Source organism: Vigna umbellata, chromosome 1 (genome assembly GCF_029865625.1).
Source record: "Vigna umbellata cultivar VRB3 chromosome 1, Vumbellata_1.0, whole genome shotgun sequence".
NCBI classification, from domain to species: Eukaryota; Viridiplantae; Streptophyta; class Magnoliopsida; order Fabales; family Fabaceae; genus Vigna; species Vigna umbellata.
The window spans coordinates 24,119,715-24,130,450 of NC_142165.1; positions in this window are offsets into that span (position 1 = coordinate 24,119,715).

Below are 10,736 nucleotides of genomic sequence, written 5' to 3' on the forward strand. Positions count from 1 at the left end.
TTATTTGTTTCCTCCCTGATTTTGTAATTCTATACTTTTCCACGAAAATATAGTGTTAAAATATAATGAATGTTTTTTCTATGAAATTTCGACTTGTGATTATGTATGCAAAGAAGGCACAAAAATGATACTTTGAAATATCAGCAGACATGGTGAAGCTTTATGAATGAATAATTCATTTTATGTTAATTTATTTTATCAATAGTGAGCCTAATGATTTTATATAATTGGTAATCATGATCGAAATATTATATATCTAACCATCCTCACCTGTTTATATAGATGAAAAGGACATTATAAAAATAGGAGAACCAACTTATAATGTAGTTAGCAATAGACGGCCGGAACAATATAGAAGGTTGACCACTCAAAAGGGACGACAACAAACATTACAATATTAATAGATTGTAATGGTAGAATATAGGCGTAAGTTGGGAACAATAAATTAGGGATAAACAAATTAATTGAACTTGCAGTGAATAAAAAAATAATTCATTTAAATTAAAGTAATCACAGGAGAAACAACAGCGATTATTTTCACCCATAAGCAGCGGTTTCTGAACCGAGACATATACAAGCGAGATAAAAAGTCTAACATTTTATGTCTCAGTTCAAAGGTAACCAAAGTAGTAGGGTTTTTGTTTTTTTTTTTATTTTTTTTTTCGAACGACTTTACGTCTCGGTTCCTGTTGAACCGAGGCAGTATGTCGGCCTCTACTTCCTTGGTTGGGACCTGAACCGAGGCAGTATGTCGGCCTCTACTGCCTCGGTTGGGACCTGAACCGAGGCAGTATGTCGGCCTCTACTGCCTCGGTTGGGACCTGAACCGAGGCAATAGAGTGTTTTTTATTTTTTATTTTTTTGCTTTTTTGCCAGACTTTCTGCCTCGGTTGTGACCTTAATCGATACCATAGGGGGACTTTCTGTCTCGGTTATGGTCACAACTGAGGCGTATTCCCTTGTTTTTTTAAGAACGTGTCTATTTTTGTAACATTCTCAACTGCAGAAACAAACATGCATATATTTTTATATTCAAAATAGTTCAAAACAATCCAGAAACATATATTTGCAATAAAAATTATATTAAAACATAAATGCATTCAATGTAATCATAAATCAACTTCTTAGAAGCATAAATCAATTCAATGTAATCATAAATCAACTTTGAAGCATAAATAAATCCAATGTACAAAGTTAAACTAATAGTAATGTACAAAAACATAAAACAACTTAGAAACATAAACTTAGAACTTACTATATCCTAATATCTACTACTTACTATTATATAGTTGAATTAGATATTTAGTCAATGCTTTCCTCACGAGTTTAAGTAACTTCTTTGGAATTGGAGTATTGAATCTCTGCATAAAACACAATGATTTTAATTAGTGTATATGAAATCTAAACTATAGAGAAAATAAAATTCAAACCTAAATATTACTGTTTTCCATCCATTGGTGTAATGTGCACGAATAGTGGTCATCATTTAATACATGACGTATTAACCACACTCATATGACCCGTTTTGTCTATTACACTACAATATATCATCATAATTATAAAATGTTAAGTTCCATCATTGGAATGGTACAAAATGTAATAAAGTATGGACTAAAATATCAAGCCTTAAGGGTCATCCATGCAAGCTTTTTAATTATAGCAGTAGATCTCCCAGACAACATCATATGTGCTGCAAGGGAACTATTAAAAAAAATTGCTTTATCATACATTTATATAACAAAGAAAGTTGAAATATTGAGGTTCTTACCAATCTACTACTTGTCCAAGAGGGTTGGGAGGATACTTGTGCAATGAACAAAACCAAACAACAATGTTCTCTGGTATGGAGATCACAGGTAACTGCCAATGATGCCTGAAATTAGTAATAACTTAATTGTCATATACCAAAATTCATGAATGAAACTTTAAAGTTAACAAACTTCACTTACGCAAGTATATAAGGGAGAAAATATATGTCTTTCCCCATTGCAAAGCAGGTGGTGATGTATGCTTGGATTTCATCAAATTTATTTCTTTCATGAGTCATATAAGGGTCAATGAACCCATATACATCATTGAACCCCATCTTGTTACTGACACCAAACATATACCTGAAATGAAGAAATGATATGATATAAACAACTTGATAAATCAATTTTATATAAAAAAGTTCTCATAAACTTACATCATCCACAACTGAATGAGTGTAATATTAATTTCTTCTCTCCCTTATGCAAGATCCCTGACATCTTGTTGATGTAAGTATAATGGGATCTTAGCATCTCTTCCAAATGTAGTTGAATCTCATGGTACAATCATTGGCGCAACTACAATGATGTTAACAAGCTCGTCTAACGCACCAAGAGGGTCGTGCTCAGATAAACGAGTCTTCTTCGGTGTAGGACTTCCCTTTTGACCTGTCTACTGTTACATGAAAAAATTGTTATGTTTTGACGTCAATAAGAAGTAAATATTAAAATTGAGGAGTATATATAGTAGGAGTGTCTACCGGGGGGTCAGATACAACACCAACCAAATGTCTAGGCTAGGCGGCGAAGGACTGAAATGTCTATGCCACAGCGAAAAACTCCTCTGTAGGCACAGGAAGAAGGGCATCTGGTATGACAACTTCATCCACCGTGACCTTGACCTCATCTTCTGCTAGCTCTACACCATGCACTATAATGGCTACCTCATAGACTATGCCACGAGCCACTAGCATGGTCTTAGTAGGAGAAAGAATATATAGCTGATATGAACAAGTGTCGTCCATGTCGTCCATGTCGTCCCTAGTGCACCGACATCTAAGCAACTTCCTTTGTCGCTTCTACCTGTCAAATTAAATGTTAGGTTATACAAAAAGTAAATTAATAAACAAAAATGATTATTAAGTTTACCTATAGGGGACACATGTTCCGCTACAAGATATGGCGCAGGTCGGTTGCCATAATGCTCAAACTGCTGTTGAAACTGGCACGCAACCATTTCAGCAACTTCATCATACAACTCTGCCCGGGCCTTCTTTGTGATCTCTTGCGTGATCTATTTTCTGATGTCCTCCTTCAGCTTTTGTTCATACTCTTTAGTTAATCCATATGAAGATGGATGTGAGGAAGACCCAAAGAACTGTCATATGCCTATGCTAGTCCCAATAGCACGCACCCATCCTGGGTGCTCAGGTCATCCAATAGCTGTAGCAAGAATATCCTGACGACCTTTTTCTGTGAATCAACCTTGGGAGCGCTGCTCAACCAAGGAGTCTTGTAACATAATAAAACTTCATAATTATTTGAAAGATCTATGTAATATATATAACAAATATGAGAAATGACATCTTACAATTCTTTCAGATATCTCTCTAGCAGATTCGAAAGTGTAGGACCCCAATAATCTTATACAGGCTAACTTCCACTTCTTTTGTTGAGATGGTGGTGAAGGAGGACGAGGAGGGTCACCACCCTCAGAAAGTGAAAGTCTACTATTTGACTTCTGCTTCATTATTTTTTTCCTCAAGCTTCCTGTATCCACCACGAGATAATACATGTGGATTTTTATTCTGAGCACTTATACCCTGTGTTTTTGACCTTGTTTGTTGTGAAAAAATGAAACAATTGTTATGATATAAAATTATGAATGATGAATTGAATGATTTTTACCTACACTTACCTGCCACGTCTCGGATGAACGAAGTTGTACAAACTGACGCCATGTTTCTTCGTTAATTGTAGAATATTTAGAACATGGAGTTTCATTTTTTTTGGTCCAAATATATATATTTGGACGTCAATTTTGTCTTAAACTCCCAAAATCTTTCTGCAATTGCAAATAAACACCTACTCCTTAGGCTAGCGACATTTGGGATATCAAATGTCATTTGTAATAAAGAAAGTAATAACCTTATATCAATACAAATTTATCAATATAATTAAACTAGAATTTGGAGCAATATTGATTAACTTACCAATAGATCTTGCCAGATAAGATTCTGATCAGCATCAGATACATGGTCAAGGGATGGAGTAAGTATAGAGATACAATCACGTGCTATTACTCCAAGGGAAGACCTAAATACATCTGAATTTGGTCCAGGTGCTACTCTAGTGACCACGTCAATAATGATAGGTGTCCTCTCACCTGCATTTCTTCTAAGGATAAGTTGTCTTAAGCTCGTCCCTCCTCTATTGGGTCTAAAAGTGGGGACTTCATCCCCTAAAAAATGTGGTGCCTCAGTCATATATCTGTCACAATAAATAAGATGAAAGATTAATAAAAGACTTATAAAATAACATATATTATTTAACAAAAGCCATAAATTTTTACACAAATATGAAATTCATACATAATCATATGGATTGGTCATATGTATATTCCCTCATTGTGATCTTCCCGAATTGCATATACATCATCAACTAGAGGGTCGTCATCCAAATTTATTGTTGTTTTAAATGGATGGTTGATGGCAATATGAAGATTACTTAGATTCTCTTCTTTATCTTCAATTTGTCTTTTTTCTTGAAGAGCGACATACCAATGGTCAGACGCAGGATCTTTGACATAAAAAACCTGACTTGCTTGATATGCCATGATAAAATGTTCGTCTCCATAACCAACCTTTTGAAAATAAACTAGTGTCATACTAGATTCATCTATTTTGACACCACTCTTATTGTCAACCCACTTACATTTGAAGAGTGCAATAGAAAACTTAGTGTAATCAACCTCCCATATCTCTTGTATTCTACCATAATATCTCATTGATCCAACCATAGGATTTTGATCTTTGGATGTGGAAAATGATAGCGACTCAACTTCTAGACTCACGCCACTATTTTGTATTGTGCTTTTATCATCCAAAATCTTTGTATAGAATGTGCAATTATTAATTTTATAGTCTATACAACATACAACATCAAAATATAAAAATATAACTATTTTTACCAAGAAAAGAAAGTATGGAAAAATAGGGCATTAAAACTTCAAAAATAAAAAGAAATATAAAATGACCTCTTTTTGGAGATCTGAGTGTCGCTAGACAGAGTCTGGGTTGGAAACATTTTTTTTTCTACAAGAAATTCATATATGATATGTCTAATTTTGAGAAAAGGATCAAATGTCATGTTTTCAAAAAAATTTGTAACTCAGAATTAGAACTACTACAAGTGCTTCTGATATTTTTCTATCAAAATATGGACCAAAAGAAGTGAGCACAAAAAATTTCAACGAAAAATAATGTAACATCCCAAAAATATAGTATAAAACCATATCAAAGAGTGGTCACAGATATGATATGATAGAACAGTTGACAATAATATAAAGTCTAACATACAGTTATCCAAAACAACTATAAATTTAAACTTTATATACAAACCGCATAAACCAAAACTATGTACAAATACTAATATAAAGCTAATTAAACTCTAGGGTCTTCATCACCAATAGTCTGCTCCACTGACAGTTCATCTCCCTTTGCTCACACCCACAGAATGATCATTGCAAATCGAAGAACACAACCACATACAAAGACAAATACAAAAAGAAGGGTAAGTTAGATATAAAAAGATTCATACATTAGTATAACATACAACCATACTCAATTCATGCACATGAAATAACCAACTTCAAACATCCTAAACATGTTATGCTTGACTGTCTGGACTTAGAATGAATACCGAACTATGGCGGGTTGTGCACTTGTGGTGGCCTCTACTGCTTTGCAAAGTCATTGCCAATGGGTTTCACCCTACCACACACACAAGGTTAGTCCGTTATTGTGCAATAGGCCTTCAGGTAGTGCCTACATTAGGACCTCCTACTACTCTCACCACATGTATCAATATTCTCTATGTGAGTTTGAAAGATCATTAGAGTGTTAGGATAACCCCCAATACTAAGCTCATGTATTCATTCTAAAACACTTGAATCTCACAGAGAGATTCCACTTTGAAACTTACTTTCGTCAATTTTAAACCATACTTTGAATCACGACTCATCACTTTGATCATACACAATCATAATCAATCTCAATTAAATCAGTACATAACTCAAATCAGTCAAAACAAAGAAAGAAAGAATAAAACCAAAACAGGACTAGTTGCTCAACGAACCCCTCGCTCAGCGAACCCCTCGCTAAGCAACCCGAGACTTATCTCGCATAGCGACCCAGCTCGCTATGCGAATACACAAGCAATAACCCAAAACGCCAAACCACTCGCTTAGCGGCCCTACTCATTGTGCGAATAAAATTCATAGTCATCCTAGACCTCAACCTCTCGCTCAACGATGCGACTCGCTAGGCGAATCCTCAAAGTAGTGGTCTAGACCCTCCAAACACTCGCTCAGCGACCCTGCTCACAGAGCGAATAAACCTTCCAGTGTTCCCAAACCTAAACCCCTCTCTTAGCGACTCATCTCGCTGTGCGAATCCTCTAGAAAGTGATCCAGACCCTCCAAGCAGTCACTCAGCGACACAACTCACTATGCGAATGTCCAAACAGTGTGCCCAACTCCTCAACCACTCGCTAAGAGACTTTACTCGCTCAACGAATTTGCATAATTCTGTAGCACCAAACTGCAGAATTACCCAACTCACTCCAAAATTTACCTGTTGAGATTGTTGATAGGGGAGCACTGGTTTAGCTGAACCCATAATCTCAGTAATATCTGAGTTTTTGATGATGACAACGCATAATTGATAACACATGTGAATTATGTGTTACATGTTCTATGCTTACATGTTATATGCGTATATGAGAACATGATTGTGTTGTTGATGTGTTGTTCATTGTATTTCACTGCATTTCACTTTGTTATATATGTGATTTTATACATGAATGCATGACAAATGTTTCTGGATGAGAAAAACCACAAGCACTAATGTTGAATTTTAATTGTGTGGCAAAATAACAGTTTTAATTCGATTTCATTATGGGGTGAGTTGATTAAAACTCGTGTCTTTGCATAAACCTTTTTCAAAGTGTGCTGTAAGATTTTTCAAAGAGAAAGTTTTTCAAAACTATGATTTACAGTGTTACATAGTCGATTATATGCGTGCTGCATTCGACTAAGTATGTTACTGTTTTGAAATTATATTAATGCTTGATATAAATGTCTAACGGTCATATTTTTAAATATGTTGACCAAGAATTAAATGTCATTCGACTGCATTAATTGGGAATTCAATTAATTGTTTTGACTGTTGCTAATTGCTATAACATAATTGTTATATTCGACTACATTAGTAGCTTAGTAATTAAAATGCGTATTTGACACGAATTTGACGCGAATTGATGCGAATTTAGTAATTATTAAAGATGTGTTATTCTATAAATTGACGCGAATTTGATTTCTGTAAGAAGTTTTGTGAATCTAACAGTTTGTGTGATATTTTTCAGAAAGTGCTATCTTGTAGAAAGAGAAAAAGAGCTGCAAAAATCAAGAAGTGACCGTGGTGATCATCTCCTTGTGATTTCTTGAAGAGAAAGTTTGTTGTGTATTCAAAAGGTTGATCAACTCTGCACACTTGGGTGTAACTGTGAGATCAAAGTCTACAATCTTGTGAAGATTGGATTGAGGTTCCCTATTGTGACTACAAGAAGAAGAGCATGTGGCGTTCTTGACTTTGAGAGGTGTCTCAAAGGGTTTAGATAACACGAGAGGAGATTCTTGCTACTGGTCTAGTTATTGTACTGCCTATATTTGATTAGAGGGTTAGAGAGGTGTTTTATATTTTTTACCTGAGGTCTCCATAAAAACCTTGTTATAAAAACCTTGATTATTATAGTGCATTTGCTTCCTGTGGTTGGAAGGACACTGGACGTAGGTAGGTTGGCCGAACTAGTATAAAAAGCAGTGTTTGAATTTTCTGATCCCTACTCTTTTACTTTTAATCGAATTTACTCTGTACTTATTCGATTAAGTTTTTGTTGTATTAGAAAGTCTTTTACCTTGCGTTTCAAGAAAGCTTTAAAGGCATCACCTTTTGAGAAAAAAGATTTTAAAAGACTTTGTTTTTAAGTTTCACCAATTCAGTTTCGCTCTTAGAGTGAGAAATTGAGCCATTCTATTTTAACATTACCAATTCTAAATATTTTCCCCAACTTCTAATCCTTCTAGATTTTGTATACGCTTAATTAAACTTAACTAAGTGTGTCTAAACCTTTCTAACCTCATTCTAAAGTGTTTACTAACCAAATCACTCTTCAAAACCTACCAATCATCAAATTATAAACCCAAATCACTTTCTACCACTTTTTGCACAATTTTAAGCAACTTATAAGCCCAAATCAGTCCTATTTGACTTACCAAAACTACCACAACAGACTAATTGAGTATCTAACCCCAAATTATCATTTTCACTACTCCTCTTTCTCAAAACTAACCTTAATCCATGACAATATGACTCTACTCACAACCAACCCACATTATAACAGATTTCTCACATTATAAATAACCAATAACAAATCAAACATCATCTAATTCAATTCACTGTCACAATTCATCAATTTCACACTTAAACAGTCAAATTGCACATTTTCATATACCCTAACATGATGAATTCAGCTCAATCAATTCATAAATCCTAAACTACCAAACATACACAAGTAATTACTAACTAAAGAAATTCTAACTTCCCTTACCTCAATGAAATTATGCACAACTCTAGAAAACCACGACCGATGCTTGCACAGCAAGGAAACTCTAGAAAAAACTACAAATCACCGATTAATGATAGGAAAACAAACCTTAGAATCTAAATGGAGCCAAGAATTGAAGGAAAATACTACTTGATACATGCAAACAGAAATTCCTTGCATGATCAAGAGTCAAGAAGTCACTAAGAAAAAGGGAAATAGAATTTACCGACGAATCACGAAATTGATCGGTTGGAAAGGTAGGTCTCGACGCTAGGATCGCTTAGACACCTCCTGATCGTCGAACAAATGATCCACTAGTGAGAAAAGTTCGAGAGAAGTGAGAGAAGAGAATAGAACAGTGTTTTAGAGAGATAAAATGTATTTAGATAATGAGACGAGATTTAGGAAACTCTATTTATATTATAAGATTATTTTATAATAAAATATTCGGTCTCATTATTTTAATACACTTATCTACGCTAATACTTTATTCTCTAAGTTCTTACAAATAACACCTCTAGCTACCAAAAAAAATTGTCAATTAATTAGGATAATTGAACATTATTCATGGCATTATTCATAGTGGTTTTGAAGTTAATTTTCGAAGGTTTTTAATGGTTTTATGCAAACAACATGCCAAATAGCTCCAATTCTCCTAATTTTGGCACAAAACAAAACGCACAAACATATAACACGCAAATAGGACTCACACACTGAACAAAACACAACACACAAACCTAAGACAGCCCGACATCGGTGCCAAATTTGACCGTCGATGTCGGGCTCGACCCAAGTTAATATTGCACAACATGGTACGGGTCTAAGAGACTCTAATTCTTCTCATAGGATCTTTAAATCAGTAAAGAACTGACTTACACTTCTTTCTCCTTGTTTGATGGAGTGAATATCTTGAAGTAAGTCAAAAATCTTGAAGTAATTACCTTTTGAGAACCTTTATTTCAATTCATCCCATAATTCTTTAGCATCTTCCACATATATGACACTTTCTTCAATTTGTAAGGAAAGAGTCTTGATAATCCAAGATAGGACCATCATGTTACATCTTTCCCAAGCATCAAATAGGGGGTCATTTCTTTGGGGTTTCTTGATTCTCCCATCTATGAATTTGACTTTGTTCTTGGAGAGAAGGGCGTTTCTCATGTTTATGCTCCAAGAGGCATAATTGGTTTCATTTAAGACTTGAGATAGGAGAGTGAGGCCTAGAGTCTCCCCAAGATAAAGGTAGAAGGGGCTGGAAGGGTTGATGGACTGGTCCATATGCTCCATAATACCAAGAATGAAAGAAAGATGGGTTAGGCACTAGGATTCAAAGAACTTTGGCGCAGCAGAGGCCGAGCACTCAGCTAACCTACTCTGATACCATATCAAAGATGGTAATGAAAATAGAAGGTTGGAGTAGAAGAAACACCCATGGCGACGACGAGGTGGAAGAACAGGGAAGCAGAGGAAGATCGGAAAAGGTAAATAAAAACTGTAAATCTCATATATTTTGTGTATTGATTCTTTGATCTGTTACAAGAGGAAAAATGGAAACCCCAATTTATACAGGTTTCCTGCAAATCAGAGAGAAAAAGCAAAAATGGGTAAAATCCCCCGATCCTAACTAACTACAAACCCTAATTGACTTATTATTGTTCCTAAGGAATAATACTAACTGACATAACCACTTTGATATAAAAATTGTTTGTATGGTATTATGCCTTCTTTTTCTTAGTATTAAATAAATATCTTCTACTCTTTATAGGTATATTTAGTTTTTGTAGACGAGTTTAGTTTGTCCCCATCATGTATATTTTTTTTATATTACATATGACATCATGCTTTCGGTAATATAAAAAGACCTAAAAAAGATGATATTACTCACAGTATTTCTTCTTGTACTCTCAAACTTTTTAAAATTCCAAAAATATTTCTGATCAAAAGTAATACAAATGAGTGTGAGGAATGGTTGGGATTTTATATGAGTTGGTCTTCATGTGACGGTGGTGGTTGGTATTGTGGTTGTGGTTGTGGTTGTGGTTGGATTGTGAGAGATGGTTGATTGCGCTCTTCTGTAAGATTTCATTCATTTTTTTTATCATA